We start from the raw sequence: 23166 nt of genomic DNA, 5'->3' as shown, positions 1-23166 counted from the left end.
GAAAACTGGAAAGCATTTTGGCAGAATTTGTATTTATAATAATAGCTTACACCTGTGACCATAAAAACTCAAAATGAGGATGTTGTAAATATTAAATGACATAGCATAAAAAAAAAAGAAAGAAAAGAAAAGCAACAGCTCAGGAACTTTCACAGTGATGAGTAGGGGCTGATTTCTTAAGCAAATAAAGAATGGAGATGATTACCAGAAACAAAATACATTATTTTGACTCCACAAAATTGAAAGGCTGAAATTGAAAGATGAACAAAATTAATGCAAATAAGATGGTAAGAAAAGTGGACAACTGGGCAAAAATATTTATAACAGATATTTCTGAGAAAGGTTTGATAGCCATGATATATACAAAAATCACATATATAAAGAAAGCCATTTGTAAATAGATGAATTTTTAGATGATATGAACAAATAGCTTTCAAAATAATAGCTGAGGAAAATTAATACTATGCTGTTTCATATTAATCTGAAACCCATCCTTTTCCCTATTTGGTGAGACATCTTTTTTTTTTGTTTTCAGTCTAACTCAGAGGGCAGTTTTTAATGTGATCACTTCCAGCCTCAGAGTTAGCTGTCCCTTAATCAGCTCGGTCAGGGCCCCTCCTAAGTGGGACCCTCAATTCTGTTTACTCTGTAGACAAAGAACCAGCTCTGGGTAAGCCCTCCTCCAGGGACAAGTTTCTTGTCCTTACTTTTCATCTTCAAAGTTAGAGGTGGCTTAATCTCTAAGGGGGCAGACAAATTAAGGATAAGTGGGAGGAGGAAAATCTGATTGAAATGGTTTTTGTTTTTCTAGAAGAGCAGCAGCTAAGTCCTCTAAAGCAGCTAGCACTCCTTATGTGTCAGAGAGAGGTCTAATCAGCCACATCTGAAGACTAGACAACCTTCCCCAGCTGAAGACTAATTCTATCACATGAGGATTAGTCCTGCCCCCACCCCCCAATTGATGAAGTAATAGAGAGGAGTTGTCTACCAATCAGAATTGCCTTGACTTTGACAGAAAAGATCTAAATGTAAAGTCAGGCTAATCAGAAGGAAGATAAACCTAGGTTTAAAAGATCCTAAAGGCCTTCAAGCCCACATTCCAGGTCTTTAAGAGAGACAGGCCCTAGACCCAATTTCATGATTATTATACCCAATAAATTGGTCATGATCAGGTGCCTGGCTTTTTTAAGGTGCCAGCATGGCCTATTTTTACTAACAATTTACATGCTGCTGTTATCAAAATGATATCTTGCCATGGAGAAAACTGTTTTTGCCCCATAGCAGTATAATCATAAGAAAAATTGGCCAAAAATCACTAAAAATAAGAAAAAATGTAAATAAAAATAACTCTGAAGTTTCACTTCATATGCCATAAATCAGATATGATAAACATGGGAATAGTCAAAATTAGAAAGGAGTAGGTAGAGTATATGGAAGTTGGAAAGAGGCATAAGATTTGTTCTTGGTTCCACAGAGCAAAAGTAGGAGCAAAGGGGTCTGAATTACAAAAGGACAGATCTTGAATTGATGCAGAAAAAGTTTCCTAACAAATAGAGCCAACCAAAATGAACAGGCTGTTTCAATATGTAGCTGGTTTACTCATCACAATCCCTTTAATTAGAATCTAGACAACCACTTATCAGTGATGTAGGAAAGGTTCTTGGTTATCTAAAGGTATGACAATGACTCCTGATGTTCCTTCAAGCCAGAAGACACCATGATTTAAAAAGAAAAAGACATCCCCTGCATTCAAAACACTTATATTTTAAAGTATGTAGAGGGGTATGGGCAGTTCTTCACTGAAACCAGCTGAAACCTGATGGGAAAGCCTATTGTGAAATTTTCAGTGAGAGTATGTACACCTCAAAAATTAGTAAGCACCCTAAATCAGGGCTTGGCTGATCATCTTAGTTTAAGAAAGTGATAACAATTCAGATTAAATTTATAAGCATGTGCACACATTTTTCCCCCTTGAGATCCTGGTTGTAAATACTATATTAACACACCCTTGGCTAAAGGGGTAGGGAGAACTATTTTTGGGCATGTACCCTAATTAATATACTACAAAGTGATTGCAACAAAGATGAAACAAGGGCTCAGATAAAAAATGATGGGAAAGGAGACTGCTTTCATCTGTGGGAGTGAGGATAAGCTGCACCGAAGAAGTGATCTGACCGTTGAAGGAAGGTAAGGAATATGAAAGGCAGGAATGAGAAAGGAGTACACTTCCAACATGAGAGACAGCCTAAAATGGGGTAGAATCCCTAGAAAATACTTTTGTCACTTTTTATCTTTTTACTTTTGATAGGACAAAAATGAACACTCATTAAATGAGATACTTCCTGTGTGCCTAATTATTCTGATTCAGAGCAAGTAATTATACAGCTAGGATAGGGCTATTACAAAAGGTGATTTTTAATAGCATTCCTATATTCCAAAACCAAGCTCAAATTATTTGAATAATTACTACACTAAGGTTCAAAATATCAGGCCACTGAACATTCATTAAATGCCTGATTTTGTCTTATTGGTAATATTCTCTGCATCGTTGTCATACAACTTCATCTAAGCCTGCTGCCAAATAGACAATTGTGCAAGTGGGAGATTTGGGTCAAGCTAGCTTCTCTGTGAAACTCCCCATTGTACACTATTGTCCCTGTAATATTTCAGGTCTATATGTATCTGTTAAATTATTCAAGTCTCCTTCGTTTCCTGAACATCACTTTTTTTAAAATATGAGTTTTGTTAAAAGGCTTTAAATGTGATCATCTACAGGAAATCTGACATTACATTAAGATGCCTGAGCCAAACTGAGGAGGGATTGACAACTCTGTCCAGAGAATGAAGCTAGCTCCTTTAGTCAAGAGAAGACTCATGCTATATTTCTGGGAAAATAACATGCATTGTAAACATTAGTTTTCCTAAGGTCAATTAACAGTACTTAACCACATTGAATGGATTCTTTCTAAATTTCTAAATAAATTTATTTTATAAAACTTTTTTTTTTCACTTTCAGTTTCAAATATTAAAAAGGAAGAGGTATTTTCTATGGTACTCTCTCATGGGAAATTTTATAGCTGACTTCATAAGGGTATTTAAAGGCTTATGCTCACCTGATGTTAGGTTTTTTTTTTTATCCTGATAATACATTTGTTTTTAACAAAAGGCATATTAAAATCAATCAGACATACAGTGAATTTTTTGAGCACCCAAGTTAGTAAATATAATTATCCTGTCCCTATCCCAAATACCATCAACTGTCACTATTGTTCTCTGATACAAGTTAATTATGACCACTGTAAAAATGATCTGCAGAAGATTTTATATGGGAAGTAAGGGAATTGGGCAAGTCTAAAATGATTGCAAGGTTACAAACTAAGATGACTGGAAAGATGTTAGTATCCTAAAAAAGTAAAGAATTTTGGAGGCAATATAATTTTTCTTTTTTTTTCATTTTGTTTCATTGTAAACAACATTGAGTTAGATACCAACAGAACGTGGAAGAATCTTTGGCAATGGAGGACTCTCTTCACAGGAGAATTTAGAGCTGATGTGAACATCAAGAAAGAGTGAATAGAGAGAGAAGATTCATGTCAAGACTTTAGGGAATGCTCAAAATTGGTAGGTTAGAGAATGACAATCATCCAGACAAGGGTACTGACAAGAACATACAGAAAGGAATAATACCAATGTATTTCAGAACAGCGGTGTATTTCAGAAACCAAGACAGATGAGAGAATCCAGGAAAAGTTGGAAGATCAGTGTCAAAAGTTGGAGAGAATTCATGTAAAATGTAGACAAAACAAAGGCCATTGGATTAGCAATTAAATATTTATCTTATAAAGAGTAGTTTTAATCAAATACATTTCAGTTTATAAGTGATTGAGAATTTAGGGAAAAATATAGGTGAAAGAGGGTTAATGATGCTTCCAAGAGTTTGATAGTAAAATATTAGAAACATATCACAATAGTTTGAAAGGGTAAAAGAGTCAAGTGAAAGGATTTTGTTTTATTATTTTGTTTTGTTTAAGAATGGGATGGGGCTAGGCATGTTTGTATGAAAGAGGAAAAAGGAGCTAATGGATAAGAAGAGATGCAAAATGTATATTAATTCATTATATGTATGTGTATGCATGTGTTAGAAAACAACTGAGTCCATTCAAGATCTAGAGGGAAGTAAATAATAATGTTCATGTCAGACATACCATCCAGATCACTTCTTTAGCTTCCTCTGTCTAAAACAGACACACATTCTCTCTCTCTCTCTCTCTCTCTCTCTCTCTCTCTCTCTCTCTCTCTCTCTCTCTCTCTCTCTCTCTTTCTTTCTCTCTCTCTCTCTCTCTCTTTCTTTCTCTCTCCCTCTCCCCCCACCTCTCTCTCTCTCACACACACACACAAAGTCTATAATATTTCACTGCATATCTGTTTGTTTGTTCATTGTTCCAGTCATGAATGCCATATTACCACTAGTATTAGTAAGCTTATTTTATTCTGGGTTCCTCTCTTCTGCTTCCTCCATAGTGCCTACCACAGTTCAGCAAAAGACAGAGAATTTATTGTTTTGTCTTTCCATTATGTCCAACTCTTCGTGACCCCATTTGGGGTTTTCTTGGCAAAGATACTGGAGTGGTTGGCCATATCCTTCTCTAGCTCATTTTACAGATGAGAAAACTGAGTTAAGTGATTTGTCCAGGGTCACACAGCTACTAAGTGTCTGAGGTCAGATTTGAACTCAGGAAGATGAGTCTTCCTGACTCCATGCCCTGTATTCTATTTGCTGTGCCACCTAGATGCCCTCTTTACAAGTATAAAGGTAGTTAAACATTTGGAGAGGTTGTTTGTGCCACTATAATAAAAATGACAATAGCCTTTAAATTATTTTGAAGATTTAGTGCCATCCCCATCAAATCTGAGAGACATTTTGTAGTTCTAGACAAAATAAAGGAACAAGATATCTACAATAAATGCCTTAAGAAAAATGAGAAAAAGTTCAGTGAAAAGTTCATGGATCATCAGACCTCAAACTATGTTGTAAAACAGTAGCCGCCCAAATAAATTTGGTATTGTCTATGGTACTATGTCTTCTTTCCAAGGTTTTCCCAGGAAACACAGAAAGTTCTTTATTAGGCCAGGATACAGTCTCATATTCCCATAATTTTGCCTCTCTTCAAAGGATAAGGATTCAGCCTTTAACCCTGGCCTTCTCCAGAGATCCAGAGGCCATCCATACAACAGACCCACCTATCATTGCCATCTCCTGACTTCTCACTCGTCTCTCATAGGTAATACTTTTACAGATTTTTCTTCTGGGAAGTGTGCCTTCTGGGCCTCATATGATACAATATCATCATTTGCCATAACCTTGATTCTCAAGGGAAGACACTAATTGTCTGATTCTTTCAAGAGATCTCTCTCCAACCACACATTCTCCACCTGGCTCCTTCTTTAGTGGTTAGGTTTGTTAACCTAAATTTTAATGAAAACAGTCAATACAATAAAAACAAAGGTCATTAATCGGGGCAAATGAGTTGCAGCTTGGGGTGCCACACAACAGGTGCTGGGATACTCAAAGAGGGGGCTGGGAACAGGGTTTATATGGGTTACAAAGGCAAAAAGAATGACTAGACTATTGGTGGGAGGGGTCGAGAATCTCACATTTTCATTAGATAAGTTGTTTTGCATAATAAGCAAAAGAAATAAAGAAAAGAAAGCTTACCATAAAAGCATAAAGAAAGCTTTGAGAATCTCTGGAGAGAGAGTTTGGGAGATTTACAAAATACTCAGAGGCTGGAGTGACAATGTCTGGTCAGCCCCAGGCAACTCATTGACTGGGGAAACTGAAACCAGTAGGTTCTCTGTCAACTCTGTCAGGCTACATCCAGCCCCTCATACCTATCTCTGACTAAAACCTTGCTTCTCTTATATAAACATCATTCCCTAGCCCCAATTTCCCATTCTTTTAGTTCCATCTACCTCAACCATATCTGTACAATATCCTGATCCAAAGTATCCATTCCTTCAACTTTGTTCTTTGTAGCGAGTGTTCTATAATTAATAATAATAACTACCATTTATATAAAGTCTATTATTGGCCAGATACTATGCTAAGCTCTTTATAATTATTATGTCATGTGATCCTCACAAAAAATCCTGTGAGAAGGTGTTGGGTTTGTATTGGGAAAAAGCTTTAAAATATAGTAGTAAGTAAAAAGCCATAAAATCTTAAATCTGTGAAAAGAGGAAGCCCAGATATGATGACCTGTTTACAGTTATAATTTAGATACAAAATTATATTTGTGTTACTGAATCAAAACTTAAGATAATATAACCTATGAAAATCATAACAAGATTATGACCTATCCCTGTGATGAGGATTAGGGGTGTAGGGGTGCTGGGACCACAAAATCACAACATGGGGGTTGTACCTGAAAGAATTCAATCCAAGCCTTCTTTCAGCCAAAGACAAGGTTTATTAGAACATTTGTCATATTGGGCAGACTCTTAAGAAGTCTAAACAGTAGTGAGCTATTGGCTAGATTTTAAGAATCTCAGTAGTGGCTAGATTATAAGAATCTCAGCAGTGGCTAGATTATAAGAATCTCAGCAGTGGCTAGATTATAAGAATCTAAGCATCTTAATGGAGACAAGATGGACCTTATATATGGCTTAGAGACATAAAGAGGTAAGACAATGGAGGGCTAGGCTAGGTTAAGTGTAGCCACAATGAAAGGCCAGTTGATGGAATTACAGCCTCAGGTAAACGCCAGAGATTTGGCTATGTGGGAAAATCCAGGGTCTAGATCTCATCCCCATCATTCCCACCTCAAATGAATGGGACCCAAATTATTTCGGGGGTAACGGACAAAAGTCTTGGCTTCTGAAACTGCTTCCTGCTGACAAGGTGAGTAGAGCTGTCCCTGCCTCAAGGGGAGCCTAAAGAGGAGGTTCACTGGAACCAAGCACAAGCTGCATCCAGGGAACTATCGGAGGTACATTAGCTGGTACCCGCTGTTTGTTACCAACTGTAGGTGAATGGCCTGTAGTCTGGAAGACACAAATCTGACAGAAAAGACTGCAGGGTCCAGGTATGAAGCAGGTACTAGATTTTAGGGCCCAAATATGAGAGGATAAAACATCCTTAGCTTTATTTGGATTCAGATAATTCTGTTTTCCAACCGTGCAGTATCAAATCCACCTCATATCCAGACTCAGAAATAGCCAGGTGGGTAACATTACTTTTCAAAGGAACATAATTGGGAATCTGAGCCAGGAGAATCCCATCTTAGACTGAGGCTAAAATTGTCCTTTCAGTTTTTCTCAATGATGACTTCACACCAGTATAACATTCTCTGAATAGCTTATGGCATTTCTCTCAGATGGTGGATTATTGATTATCAATGGATTATGATCCATCAGACAACAAAATAAAATCCCATGAGCTTTTACCTCAAACAGCAAGTTTCACTAATCACAGCTTAAGAAAAACTTTTTCAGGATTTACATCTTAAACTTAAAATTGTCATGGTGTAAAAAGTCAATCATTAGAGATTTCTATAAAATTGCGAATTCTCAGCAAGCCATAACCCAAACAAGTTTTTTGGCTAGTTTACACGTTAAAACAATAGCCAAATTATTTTAGAGGTAACCAAATTGTGAAAAGTTGCTTGACATAACTGCTAGAAAAAGCTCACCAATTTGAAACTTGAAAAAAACCCATTACCAATCAGGTGACTTCAGTTTTGTTAAATGCACTTCCAAATTACTTGACACAGAGAATCAACATCTCATCAGTAACAGTTAAAATGACAAATTTAAAAGAGCATGCTTACCCAAGTTCAGAGGCTAGCTTCATTAAATTGAGCAGGATGTGCTGAACCTGATTTGCTTCCAGGCAAAGTTTGCCCTAGGGCCCAAGGCCTTTGCCAGGGGGACCCACACTGTAGCTGCTAAAATCAAAGGTGAGGGGTAAAGGGTGAAACTCTCTTCTCCTATGAGAGGAGTTAACAGATACCCTCTTGACTCAAGCAAAAGGAGAAAAGAGTAACCAGGGTTGTAAGGAGGAGTTCCAAACTCCTTAATGATCAATCACCAAACCTCCAGAATCTGCCAAGACATTTTTAGCTGTTCTTTCTCCTGTAACCTCCATGAAGGAGGATTCAGGGGTGTAGAGTGAAGGGAGTAAGTAAGCTTCAGGGAACCAAAACGCAACTGCAGTTTTCCCAAATTCTCTAACACCAAGAGAACTGACAGAATTGGGCATACACTTCCAGACAGAGCATCTATCATCCTTGTTCTCTATGCTGCAGAAGGTGTACTCAGGTCTTTGGCCTTGAACTGACCCAGTGGACTTAGAGCCTGAGAGCATCAGGCCGAGTGTGAGACAGCCTCGTACTTGTCTGCCCCAAAAAGCACCTCTAAGCCTTGGTGCTTGGAGAATGACCCCAACTGCAGAGCAATAGAAAAGAGAAAAACTATACTATAAAAAAAAATCACTTTTATAAAATATCATATTTTCTAGAAAAGCTTTATAACTAATTATGTGTTGTGTGATGACTTATTCCACTTTTACATTTACTTTGGCATATTCTTTTAATGGTCACATTTCTTTGTGGGAAGACAGCAGGAGCTGATTGTCCTTAGAATGGTACAATTATCATTTCAGACCTAATTATATTTATCTTCTAGCAAATCTTTAAGAAACCAATGCATTTATTTTCACTTCAATAAAACACAACAGGTAGTATAGTTTAAGGTGATTATAGCTGCCTTTGTAAGATGGGGTGATTTTCTCTCCCAGGAGCATAACAATTGCCCTTAGAGTACATTAAGCTTCTATGAATAGAATGTTTTATATAAGCAAAAGGAAAACAATTTGCCAGTTAGTCCAATGAGGCAGATAACATATTTACAAAATAACAAGGTAGGGTGTTATTAACAAACTCTATAATACTCCAACAGCACTTCACAATTTGATAAAAAAGAAAATAGGTTGATGTAATATTGCATATATCAGGGAAATTTAAAAAAAAAGATGAATGGAATCAAAATTGTAAAAGCTTTTCTTATTGAAAGGAAAAAGTGATATTTTCTGCTGAACTGGAAAAGGACGGATGTTTTTAAAATGCTGAATAATAAATAGGAAAGTACCCATTGCTAACTCATGCAACAACTCAGCAATAAATAAAAGAAGTATGAGAAGAAGGAAGGTATTTAGAAAAGTACAAAGAACACAGACAAAACAACTTGACTCTTTTCAGACAAAATTGAAGCAGTTGTTTCATATATATATATGAAACACAGATACATTTATGTACATACATATACACACATATCTATATTATATGTGAATTCCTTTAAAAAAGTCAAAGAGCTCAAAGTGACTGAAGTTTCTGTTCATACACAGAAAACTGATGTGAGTAGAGAAATCATATTTTATTTAATCATATTTAATCACCTTTAATTGCACAGCATTGTTACCCATTGCAAGTTACTAACCCCTGTGTCAGTGTCCTTATCTATAACATGAAAGAACTGGATCAGATGTTACTAACGTTTCTTCCATTTTTAATTCTCATTATCTCAGAATTGCATCTATACATTCCATATATCTAGCCCTTTCCACTCTTCCATGGTCCTGCTCATTATCTCCAGCTCTCTTGCTTAATGTTATAACCTTAATTTTCCACAGGCATCACAAACTTGCATTTGAAGGAGAAGTCATCTTTCTCCCTAAACCCATCCCTTTTGTTAATCTTCCTAATATCTGTCTGGAATTTGGTTCTATATTCTTCTAGCCATCAAGGTTTACAAAGTAAGAGTCATCTTTGAGTCCTGACTCTATTTACCCCTTTTCACCATTGACTGTTTAAGTAATATTGATTTATCCTCCTAAGTCCTATTCCCAATTTTAGGACTGCAAAACCATGGCCTTGTTTCATCCTAAACTTTCCTGGGTGCTTGAAGCTTTCTTGTTCTGGAACATCAAACTACCCCTTGTGGGCTTCTCACTCAAAAACTTCACCAGGCTTCACTCAGTTCTCCCACTGGGGAGTTCCTCTTGGGGCTTCATTTTGTGGAGTGGCTTAGGCTGTACAGACTGCAGCCACCTCCTAATCTTATTATTTCTGACTTTCCAGTTTTTAAAACCATGTTCATGAGTACCTGTATCTCTTCCCTCCCCCTTTTCAATTCTCTTTTGTGTGTTGTCTTTATCTATTAGGATGTAAGCTCCTTAAAGGTGGTATTGTCTTTTTTTTCCCTCAAATTTGTTTTCCCAGTGCTTAGAACACAGCAAAGAATTAATAAGTGCTTATTTCCTTTCTTCTTCACTCCTTTTCTTCCTTTCTTGATTCCTCCAGTTGTAAGTTCTCCCTCTCCCTATAGTATTTATTTCCTACTGCAGTGCAGAGAAGTAGAGATGCAAAAATGTCAGCCCAAAAATATAGTTTTAACAAACTATTGCTATTCACAAGGGGAGAAGCAGAACAGCTACTAGCAGGGATAAAGTTTATGTGCAGCCTCCATGCCTGTAGTGGGCTGTACACAGGGGAGGTCTATAAGCTCAAGACTTGGAATTATAAATATCATCTAAGACAATGAGGCAGTATGATACCAATGGGAGACTGCCTTGTTATATCTCTAAGACCAATAAAATGAAGGTATTTTCTAAATTATTTAAAAAAAATTGAAGGATAAGAAGCAGAAGTAGGATAAAGAAGTATTGTAGTACAGTATTTTAACTCAAAAGTTACCTTTTCAGCAAGAGGCTGAAAAGGGTTAAAGCTTGAGTCTATAGATTTGTTAGCCTTTATACATTTGCATCCTGGGGATCTGGGGCTACACCAGTCAATACTTATATTTATTTAAGTATAATTATGTTGCATTTCCTCTAGTAGAATGTAAGCTCACTGAGGACAAGAATGATGTGTGTGCATGGGTGTGCAAGTGAGTGTGTGCTCTCATGTGTACTCTCAATATATGCCCCCATGTGCATGTGCTCACCTGTATCTGTGCCCAGATGCTAGCACAATTTGGAGAATATAATAGTGGCTTAACAAATGCTTGATAATTGATTGATAACTAATTGATGTCAATTACTTCAATACTTTGACAGCTCTGTAATATCATCAGTGTGGGTATCCCCTAAAACAATTTAATTCATAATCTATTCAATGTATTTTCTAGCTTATTTGGTGCCTCTATGTACTTTATAGATCTGTAAATTTATACCAAATGAATGTTTCCTTTGGATAAAATATATTCACTCTATCACATTAAATATTTTTGGAACCTGCCCTTTGTCAACCCCTTCTTGCATGGAAGCAGATTTTATTTCATATTTTTGAAGATGGTAAATACATATCTTTTGAATATAGATTTGAAAAACACTCAGAAGCAAGTTTCATGAATAAGGTGGGTAGGGTATATTAGAATGAATTTTCTCATTGTCCTCATAAATTAGCTATAAAGCCTATTACAAAATTGGAAACGTCAGACATTCAGTCAAATTCACTTGCCATTTTCTAAAGAGACAATGTACATAGAACTATACTAGGAAGTTTAGATAAAAGTTTGGAGTTTACAATATAGTACAATAAATTTGAAATCTCTTGGTCCCAAGGTAGTTCAATCTAATGGAACTTAGTGTAGACCTGTTGTTTGATTGTATCCTACTTTTCATGACCCTCAGGACCATACTGTCCATAGAGTTTTCTTGGAAAATATACTAGAGTGGTTTGCCATTTCCTTCTCCAATGGATTTAGGCAAATAGAAATTAAGTGAATTGCTCAGGGTCACACAGCTAGTAAATGTCTGAAGCCAGATTTAAATTTAGGTCTTCCTGACTCCAGGCTTTTGCTCTATCCATTGAACCATCTAGCTGCACTGGCTAGTGTAGACTAACACCATACAAATGAATTTCTATAAATCAGACTTCTTCCTGATGTACTCCCGCTGAAATTCTGCCTTGTTCTCTTCTTTGGATTTTGCCACCCCTTTCCTAACTCCCTGACATTTTCCCTATTGATTTCTAACATTAAGACTGTTGGTTCAAGTGGAAAAGCAAAAGCAATTTAAGAAAGAAAAGAGACATTTGGTGATTCAGTTTCCACTTAAAAATCTCTAGTGACAGAGAGGTCAATACTTATTGAATGGAAATACATTCCTCTCTTGGGTAGCTCTAATAACTTGGAAGTTTTCACAGGAAGGAAAGGAAAAAAAAGCAAACCAGCATTGATCAAGTACCTGCTATGCAGCAGACACTGTGCTGAGTATTTTACAAATTTCATTTGATCCTTACAACAACCCTGAGAAATGCGTGCTATTATCATTTACATTTTACAGTGGAGGAAATTGGGGTTAACAGAGGTTAAATGACTCATCCAGAGTCACACAGCTAAGCTAGTAAATGCCCAAGGCTGGATATTTACTTATTGATGGATCTCCAGGATCAGTACTTTATCCAGATCTGGTTGCCTATTATATTGAGAAGAATGTTGAATATCAATATCAGAAATACACAATGGCTTCATGGCTAGATAGCATTTGATATGAAAAAAATCTGGGTAATCAGTAGACTCAATATGTGTTAAGTGCAATATGACATCTAAAAAGTTAATACTGTTTAATCTGCCTATGAACCTAAGTGATAGTATCAAGAAAGAAAGATTAATAGTTAACCCATACTGTTTCCATATCAATCCATAAATGAAACGTTATGTCCTACTACATATCACAAATTTAAGGAAAGATTATGGTAACCTAAAAACAGAGGAACACAACCAGAATAATGAAAGGTTTTGAAAAAATTTAACAAAGGTGCTTATCAGAGGAATTAGGAATGGTAGGACTGGGTTCAAGTAGTTGAAGGGCTGCCACATTGAAGACGAACTAGATTGGTCTTGCTAATCACCAGAGGGCAGAACTAGCCTGAATCACAGAAGTTAGAGAAAAGCAGATTTAAGCTGAATATAAAGAAAAAATCCTGAATGTTTATAGGTGTCTAAATGAAGAAGGAATGGTCTCGGCCAGCAGTAGGTTGCCCTCACTAAGGAAGTCTTCAAGCCAAATCTTGATAATCACTTACTGGGTATTTTGTAGAAGGAATATGTTTTTGTACAGATTAGACTAATTTTAACAAACTCCAATCCTGAGATTCTAAGATTCTATGAGAAAAAGATTTTGTTCACCAATTATCACAGAGAACGGCTGATTTTCTTGAGTAAGACAGTTCTCAGAAAGAAATGAAAATGTGTTTGAACAATAGCAGTATAACTTCCATAAGCCCGTAGCATCCAAAATAGCCTTTCTTTGCACACAGAAAATGTTTAATAAATATTTGTTCAGTAAATAGTGTGTTTGGGGAAAAAAAAATCATCCACATTCTCACCGAATGTTTTCATCTTAAAAGTGTTTAATTTCTGATAAAAAAAATTAAAAAGAAAGATACAGTTAGTGATAGCTGTAATCCATTATTATAAGCCAAATTCAATATTTCTCTTTAAGATTTTTTTAAATTTTGTTAATTCAGGATCAAACTTAACCTTAAGCCTTTGAACTAAACTGCTCTGCAAGTCAAGATTTTGAGCATTTTTGATGAAGATGCAACAAGTGTATCAAAGGAGGAAAATAACCATTGCAAAAAAGAATTTATTTCTATACTTTAAAGGGGAACATCTAATAATGTTAGGGAATAAGGTAAAGTTGCTAGCATTTACTGAGATAGAAACTTGAGAAAGCGTTTCTCTTTCTACGGTCACAGAATTACTAACAACTTGATCTCTAATACTTGTGCTCACTATGCAAAATTTGCAATAAGAAAAGGAAGGCATCATCATAAGCCTGCCTACATATGATTTGTAAAAAATGTGAAGAGGTCTTAACTGTTTCCCTAAACTTCTTTAAATATGCCAGTGAAAAGCTCTCAGAAGCCCTTATTGTGAGAGATGATCTCTCAGAAGTGAAGCCTCCTCAGGGGGTCAATGGTTCTTGTTGAGTGGGATGAGGGGTCCCGTGAAGACTTCTCAGAAGAATAAATAGAAATTGTATCGAGACTCAAGGCAGTCGTAGCAGCCTGACAGGCCTAAGTTTCGATTTACTAGAAATCACCTGATTCACGGGAATCCAGCCCCAAGTCTCCCCTCCCCCTTTTATATTCTTGTCACAGTGACCTTGTCACATCAGCATCTAGCTTGAACACACATTCTAATTGTTCTTTGTTCCCTGTCTCTGGGGGTAGATTTTCATGCTTAGATTGTGAGCAAATATTGGTCAGTTGGTGGAAGGAGGAATTTTCCCATTAGGGTTATTTAACCTGGCTTTTTGCTTCTGTATTTGTTTCCCTTCATCAGAGTATACTGGTGGAGGGACACTGGAATCTCAAGATTTGAAAATAAACTTTCTGTTCTTACCTTGAGATACCTCTAAGTTGTTTAAGTATCACATCTCACACATTATAAATTTTGAACCTTGATAAAAGTATTTTTGCTTCTGTCTTCTTTAAGCTAAAACTCCAGAATTATTGAGGCTGATTTCCTAGGGTTGTTATGTTGAGGTTTAGAGGTTGGGGTGCTAGGACCCCAAAATCACAACACCTGAGTCCTGTCTGAAAGAATTCGACCCAAGCCTTCTTTCAGCCAAGGACAAGGTTTATTAGAATGTCCATCATATTGGGCAGACTCTTAAGGAATCTAAGCATTTGTATCGCTAATGCAAGTGGGCCAAATTTTAAGAATCTAAGCACTTTAATGGAGACAAGATGGTCATTACAAATAGAAAGACTGTGGGAGGAATCTAGGAATGGCCAAATAGTTTGGGGTGACTAGAGGAGGGTTAGAAGGAGGATCTGGATGGGAGTGGCCAGTAAGTTGGGGTGAACAGGGACCTGGACCACAGGTGGCCAAGGGAGAAAGGAATCTAGATAGCATTAGTAGCCAGGGGCAATTGGGAGGTAACAAAAAAACAGAGATTGGGCACAGGGGCAGCTAAATGGCGCAGTGGATAGAACACCAGCCCTGAAGTCTGGAAGACCTGAGTTAAAATTCGGCCTCGAACCAAGCATTTGACACTTACTAGCTGTGTGACTCCGGGCAAGCCACTTAACCCCAATTGTCTTAAAAAAAAAAAAGAGAGAGAGAGAGATTGGGCATAGCCATGATGAAAGGCCAATTGATTGGATTATAGCCTCAAGTGAACACCAGATATTTAAAAGTCCAAGGATTTTCCTTTCAGGGATTCAGATCCAATCCCCATCAGTTATGAGAATAACATGAGATATTTATAAAGTGTTTTGCAAATCATAAAGGGCTATAGTAATGTTAGTTATTATTAATTAATTATTAATGCAAATAAAAAGTCCAAGAGACAGAGTTTCTGGGTAATTAATAATCATTTTGTTAATTGGGCTAGCAAATAATCAATAAATTGAGGTCCCTGTTTCTCTCAGTAGCCAAAGACCCGCTATGGAGGTCCTTGAATGTTTAAATACCTCTGGAAAAGAGTTGTCTCTGAAGATTTATTAATAATTAATGAGGAAGTGGACATTTACCTCTCCCAGCTGAGAATGGTAACTTGATGAGACTCAGCAAATTCTAGTTAGCCAGACAAAGGAATGCATCTCCACACAAGACCACTTAAATTGTTGAACAATGGGCCAGAATTCATCCAGATTAGATTCTCATTACCCTTTTATCAGAAATAAACTCTCTAGGTTGGGTGGTGGCTAGTCAAGATTAAGGGGAATTTTTCCTTCTCAGCCTTGTCCTTCACAAGAACTGGGCTATGAATGAGGAAGTAAAAAGAGAAAAAAATTCTACTAAAAACTAACCTAATAATAATTGGTTATTAATAATCAAAAGGAGAATCTTGGAGTCCTATATATAAAATTGGTTTAGTATGATAAGAAAATAATCATTTTTCTCATTATTATTATTTTATCCCTCTGAATTTTCCAAGTAAGCAATCCTTCCTTACAATGTTTCTAGTGTATGATGCTAGCTTCTGATTTTAGAGAGATATTTTTCTTTCTTTTTTTTTTTATTTGCTAGGCAATGGGGTCAAGTGACTTGCCCAGGGTCACACAACTAGGTAACAGTCAAGTGTCTGAGGCTGGATTTGAATTCAGATCCTTCTGGCTTCAAGGAAGAAGCTCTATCCACTGTGCCACTTAGCCACCCTTGAGAGGCAGACTTTTATAAAGTTACTTTTTAGATTTCTTAAAAAAAGAAAAAAAAACATAAATGATGGGTGTATGTTATGAAAGGCTTTCCTCTGTATGTCTTAATCTATGCCTTTGCAGGTTGCCATTTTTCTGTAAGACAAAGGCAACATCATATCACTATGGATAAATAAGGAAATTTATATACTTCTCAAAGAATACATTGACAACGAACCAATATTATTAAACTTTTATAAAACAAATTACATTGCCTCTAAAGTAATAAAGAAAAACATATTTAACCTGCAAAAATATTGACAAACTAATAGGAGACCAATGTTCACTCAGATCTCGACTAATATAAAAGAAAAATAAAATGCAAAATTGAATAAAGTATTGGAAAATTGAGAGAGAAAAAATTTATGAGTTCCTTTAAATGGGACCATTAAAGAACATATGTTTATGTATGTGTTGAGGTTTAGGGGTTTAGGGGATACTGGCACCCCAAAATCACAATACATGGGTCTTTCCTAAAAGAATTCAACCAAACCTTCTTTCAGACAAAGACAAGGTTTATTAGAACATCTACCATATTGGCCAGACTCTTAGGAGTCTAAACATTAGTGAGCTATTGGCTAGATTATAAGAATCTGAGCACCTTAATGGAGACAAGATGGACCTTATATACAGAAAAATTGTGGGAGAGATCTAGGAGTGGCCAAGTAGTCTGTGGGGACCATGATGTAATAGAATGCTAAGGACCTGGACCTTGTGGCCAAGTGAGGATGGAGCCTAGCTAGGATTAAGAGTGGGAAGTGGCTATCAGAGGCCATAGGAAGGTAAAACAATGGAGGGCGAGGCTAGGTTAAAGCTAACAGAGAATTGAGAGACTGGGCATAGCCACAATGAAGGGAAAGTTGATAGGATTATAGCCTCAGGTGAACACCAGAGATTTGGTCATGTCGGAAAGTTCCTTTCTGGGATCCACATCCCAACCCCATCATATGTATATATGTATGTTTTTGTATGCACACATATGTCTGTATATGTATGTCTATGTATGTGTATTTCCAAGCAACACGCAGAACCTTGATAAAAAAGATATTATGTATTTGGGCACAGAGAAATTGCAAATAAGTAAAAACAAAACAAAAAAAAACCAAGCAAACAAAATAAATGAAAGCTTTCCAGATCATATCGCAATGAAATTCTTGTCAATTCAGATTTTACAAGCAAAAGAAGCAGAAGTGAGTAGAGGCTTCATATTAAAATCAAGCAATGGTTGAGACAAAGAACGAATCATAGGAAAAATCAGGAAAGATAATAGTAATGATGAGGTAACATACCAACTTTAAAAAAAAAATTCAGGGGCAGCTAGATGGTGCAGTGGATAGAGCACTGGCCCTGGATTCAGGAGGACCTGAGTTCAAATCTGACCTCAGACACATAACACTCACTAGCTGTGTGACTCTGGGCAAGTCACTTAATCCCACTGCCCAACCAAAATAAAAAAAAATTCAGCTAAAATAATCCTTAGAGGAAAAAGTTTTTATATCAGAGTATACATTAAGAAGAGGATAAAATAACTGAAAAGGCAGTTCTTAAAAATTAGGCTAAGTGGAAAGCCCAGAATAAACATAAAAGAGAAAATCTTAAAAACAGAGATGAAAGTAGTAGCCTTACATGCATGCAAAGGAATGTGGAAAGTAAAGGCTAACTATTATCAATATAAATCATTCAAACTGATTGTGGAAAAGATTGATCTAGGAAGATCATTAGCAACCCCATCTTCAATAAAGGTCTGATCCAGACTTATGGGTGCATTATGAATATATGCCTCATTTCGTATATTCACCTGTTATCATATGAGCTGTCTGAAATTTCTATTGCTTGCTACTTATTGGCTTTAAAGATTAAAAAAGAAGAAAAAATATTAAAAACAAAACATTAAACAAATTATCAGGAGAAAAGGGTAAAAGCAATAAATAAGACAATAAAAGATTTCTATGAAATGTCTCATTTTCACACTGCTGAATTTGCAAATCAACCTAGATAGATATGTTTTGAAAAAGTTTCATAATTTTGCTAATCATGCAGAGAAAGAAAACCCAATTTCCCTCAAGTTGCATCTGTCTGTCCCAGCAGCAGATTAAGAAAAATTAGATCTTATGTTCTTGCTCATCTCCTTGCTTTTCTTGTTCAATGATTTCTTAGGAGAATTAAAACACTTGAAGGAAAATTCTCCTAATTTGTCATTGGCTAATTGCAAACACCTAGCCAGCTGGTAGGTGATTTGGGGTCTAGCAATGAAAAGTAGGATTCAAAGTCGAAAGGAAGGGACTACATAGAAACAAGTAAAAAAATAAGTAATTTTTGTTGTTGGAGGCATGGTTCTAATGTCAATACTTTCTTAGTTCAAGTTCAATTTGGAGAAAAAAAGGAAGCACTACTGAAACATTTAACATTTTTTTTTCCCACTTGGGTGAAGCAATGGAAGTTAAGTGACTTCCCCAGAGTCACACAGCCAGTAAGTGCTATGTGTCTGAAGCCGTATTTGAACTTAGGTCCTCCTGACTCTAGGATCAATGCTCCATCCACCACTTAGCTGCCCAAACTTTTTTTTTTTAAAGGTTTACTTTGATCTAACAGGGAGCGAATATGCAATACGGACACAGTGGTGCTTAATTTGTTTGGAAATGCGTCCCCCTCCTCCAAATCTGAAAATGTGCCTGGTCAGAAGGTCATCTGTATGGTCTTAGGCTCCAAGCAAATCTGAGAAGCCCAGACTGCTTGTGGCTAGGATTTTTAGTGCCCCTAGGCAGTCAGTTAACTCTATCAGGGAAACTGGAGCCACTCAAGTCCCAGGGCAGCTTTGTCTTCTTTTATGTTTTGTGTGTGTGTGTGTGTGTGTGTGTGTGTGTGTGTGTTCTGTCCCATAAAATCACATATCCTAGATAATAAGAATTTAATCTCACATTGGTAACAGTAAGAGACTGATCACAGAAAAATACTACTGCTCTCATAATTCCTTTAAACAATGGGAACATCTTAAGGTAATTCTTCAGAAGTTTGTATGAATTTCTGCACATGTCCTAATTCCAGATTAAAAATAATATTAGATTTCCCATTAAGTTAACATGAAAGAGCTCATAAGTTACTTCTTTTCACTAACATAACTATATTGGAATCCTATTCCTTAAACAAAACATAACTTTAACCTCACAAGCTGATGGATTTATGTCTTTGTTCACAAGCTTGTTTATTCTTCTCTAATTATACTCACTCTGAAAGAATGAGATACTTCAGAATTTGAATCTTACACATATGAGTTCTAACACTAATTTAACTCTTGCTTAGGCCATGGAATGACTACAGATTCAGATCAAAACAGCAAGATCTCTTCCACTTTATAGCTCATTACAATAATTTAGCAATAAATTATCTTGCATATGAAAATTTAGTAGGCTTTCAAAAAAAAATCGAACAAGACATTTCTTCTAAGAGTATTTCCCTTGTTTAAAAACAGTTTAAAATTTATCCTCATGTTAAGAAGAATAAACTAAACTTTCATGAAGAACATTTCTTGGGAACTTTTAAAGTGATATCATCCTTTTTCACCTTAAAGTAAAAATAAGCCTTTAAAATTGGAATTCATTAAAAGTAAGTTGAAGTAAAATGCCCTTAAGTAACATAAATAAATTCCCAAAGCACTCTAACAAACTAAATTCCTAGTTATTACAAAATTCCTAGATATCACAAAGTTTCTTAGCCAAAAAGGTGTTCATAATGGAGAAAAAATTCAGTTTTTATAATACATGAAGAACATATCCATTTAAATTAGCCTTATCACAACAACAAATATTATCAAGCCTTTAAAAATTTACTCACTGTTTTTTTTTCCCTTTGTCTTTAACTATATCACTGGAAATTAGGAAAAACTATTACATTGTGGAATCTGACATAAATAGTGAATGTGGTAGTCCATATATCTCCAAATTAACATATCTCAAGGATTCTCATTTACTCAGGAATTCCACAACACAGGAAACTTTTACATAGATTTGATAAGAATTTTAGATGAAACTTCCTCTTAAAGGTAAATAAAACTTGGAAGTTTATTCTAACCCATTCATTCTCCCCCATTCATTTATTTATTTGTTTGTTTTTGGAGGGGTAACAATTCTTGATCTAACATCTTTAGATTATAAGAGAAATTAAGGTATTTAAAACTTGAAACAGAGCCAATTAATTACCTGCTTATAACCAAATATACCTCATTAAATGTTAACAATTTTCAAATTATCCAATTTTATCACATCCTTTTAAAATACTAATCCATATGCACCATTTCTACCTCACCATGATCTCTCAAATTTTACAATCTAAGAGAGTTTTAGAAATGCAATACAGTTTAGAAACATAGTAACAACACAAACAATAAACTTCAGATGACATCAGTTACATTTCCAGATTATCACATATAGAAATTATTGATCTTATTACTCATGGTATTTAAAAACCACTTCAAAGTTATCAGGTATGGAACAATTACATTAAATTAGAGTGATAATAATAATGTTATCTAACATATGCCAGTCATTGTTTTAAGTACTTTACAATCATTATATCATTTTGATCCCATAACAACAATCATTATTACTTTTCCCTTTATAAATCTGGAAATAGGGTATACAGAGATAAAATAACTTTCCATAAATTCCGAAACTGGAACAGAGAAGTATGGGGCTTACCAAGAATAGAAGTTGGCTTCTCACCTCATAATGCAATTGCTAGGCCTTCCAGGAGTTTGGGTGGCTGATGCCAGGGTCTTCACAGTGGTGATAATTCTTGGTTGCAGGGCTTAGGGAATCTTATCATAGTTCTGACCTGTCCACTTCTCCCCTCCCCCACAACAGCAGAATTTACTGAGGCTGATGCCATTTGCAGCTGCTGGGGCAGGGTGGACAGAATGTATTGAACCTGGATGTTACTCCCAGGCCTTGCCTAGAGGGGTGGGCTGCAAGGTGCCCAGGGGCACTGGGCTGATAGCAGACTATCACTGCTAGTCTGTGATAGCTGCCCCTCTCCTCCTTTTACCAGATAGGGAAGGATGATTTAAGTTTTCCCTACAATTCTCCAGCATTCTCTTTTTTTTACAATCCCCACACTGAGATATTTATCTCTGAGGAGGGAGTGGGGAATACAGTGGAATCAGTATTGGGAGGAGGTGTTTTAGCAGAGGGTGAGCTCTTGGAATTACCCCCAGTCTCAGAAGCTTTCTCCAACAATCCCAAAATGATCAACTTCCCATAATTCTTAATGATTAATATCAAAACCTCCAGAATCTGCTAAGATGTCTTTAGCTGTATATAACTTTTCACTGCAGGTCTAGGCTGGCCGGGCCTAGCTGCATTTTCCTAGCTGCAGCCCTTAGAAGTCTCTGGCTGCCTGCATTTAAAATCTTACAAGGTACAGAGATACACACTGACAGACAAACTGACAGGACAACTACAATACAAACATAGTGACATAGTGCACACTTAATGACAGAGAGGGAATTAGAGGTTTGTTAGAAAACCCCCAACATGAGTTGGCTATTATTATTCTGAGGAAGGAGGGGTTGGAGAATTTGCAGAGATTCAAGACCTGATAGTGCAACTGGATGTTTTGAGCCTTCCTCAGAGTACCCTTGAGGTTGCAGATTTAAAGGGGCAAATCCCAATGGAGTGAAGTTCGGGGATCTGAGTCCCCATCAGGACCATAGCCTTTAAGGGAAAAGTGGAAGGGGAAGGGAATTATTCAGATCCTGGGAAAATGTGCTAAAGCGGTTTTGTGAGCCTTAAGAAAAGAGGCTTCTGCATTTCCTTCTCCTTCAGCCATCTCAGCAATGAAAACATTCCCACTCCTGGCTAGATGTTTTCTTGGCCTTTAAACTCAATTTGGTTTTAAGATAAAGTAACCTTGACCAGATCAAAAGAACCCCTATTGCTGCCAACATAATTTGGAGTTACCTTTAGTTAACTGACATAAGCACTAGCAGTACTTGTGATCACCAGATTGGCAATGGGTTGGTATATAAGAGGCAGAGATCTCGTTAGCCAGATTTCTAGTTTTAGTTTCTGACTGACTCATAGCCAATCTCCCTAGATTGATCTTTACCAGAGGGGACCTAAGTGATACATTTCTGAACTTTGACTTGATCCCTGACCCCAGAGCTAGCTTAAGGGAATTTTCTTTTGGACTTCAACCAAATTAGTTAGAGGTCCAAGGAAGCTGGGAATAGGAGAAAATTACCCAACCCCATCAACGTTAAGACTCCAGAAAAAAATGGATCATGAGGCACCTGAGCCACTAAAGCGTTGCTGGGGTGGGGTGTTTTCTCCCATTCTTTCAGTTCCATCCAATGTCAGGGCACCATTACTGTTGACCTGAAAGTTGGTTAAAGAGATAACAAGCTATATGATCAGTAAATCCATATTGTTTTATTCCTTTAAAGTAGCAGCATGTAACATGTTACATGGAGACAGACGTTTAACTCTGACTGAAGCAAGCAATTTTAGCAGGGCATTTAAACCCTGACTCAGGATGTCTGTGTTAATTGATAGGCAAATGTCAGATCCAGGTTATCTGTGTTTACCACCATAGAATATCAAGATAAGAAAAACCTCATTATTCAAGGTAGTGTCTGGGTTAAAGGCACCTTAGTGGTCATGAACAGAACAACGCTCTTAATCAGCTTTAGCTATTGACACAGGAAGAAGGGGCATTCTAAGTTCACTCAGAAAGAAAAGATTGGTTTTTGGCCCTTATTGGGGCTCAATTGATCTTAAATGATTATCAATACACCCACACATCCATATACACGTGTGTATGTGAATATATGTGTATGTATATATAAAAATATAAATACGCACACACATACATATGTGTGTACATGCATATACCTATGTGCATGTCTATGTTGTGCTGTACATATGTACATGCACTGCGCTGTTATTATATACATGTTATA

Source organism: Phascolarctos cinereus, unplaced genomic scaffold (assembly GCF_003287225.1).
Source record: "Phascolarctos cinereus isolate Bilbo 61053 unplaced genomic scaffold, phaCin_HiC Scaffold_4;HRSCAF=312, whole genome shotgun sequence".
Taxonomy (NCBI): Eukaryota; Metazoa; Chordata; class Mammalia; order Diprotodontia; family Phascolarctidae; genus Phascolarctos; species Phascolarctos cinereus.
The sequence above is the reverse complement of the archived record's forward strand: the minus strand, read 5'-3'. Positions refer to the sequence as shown.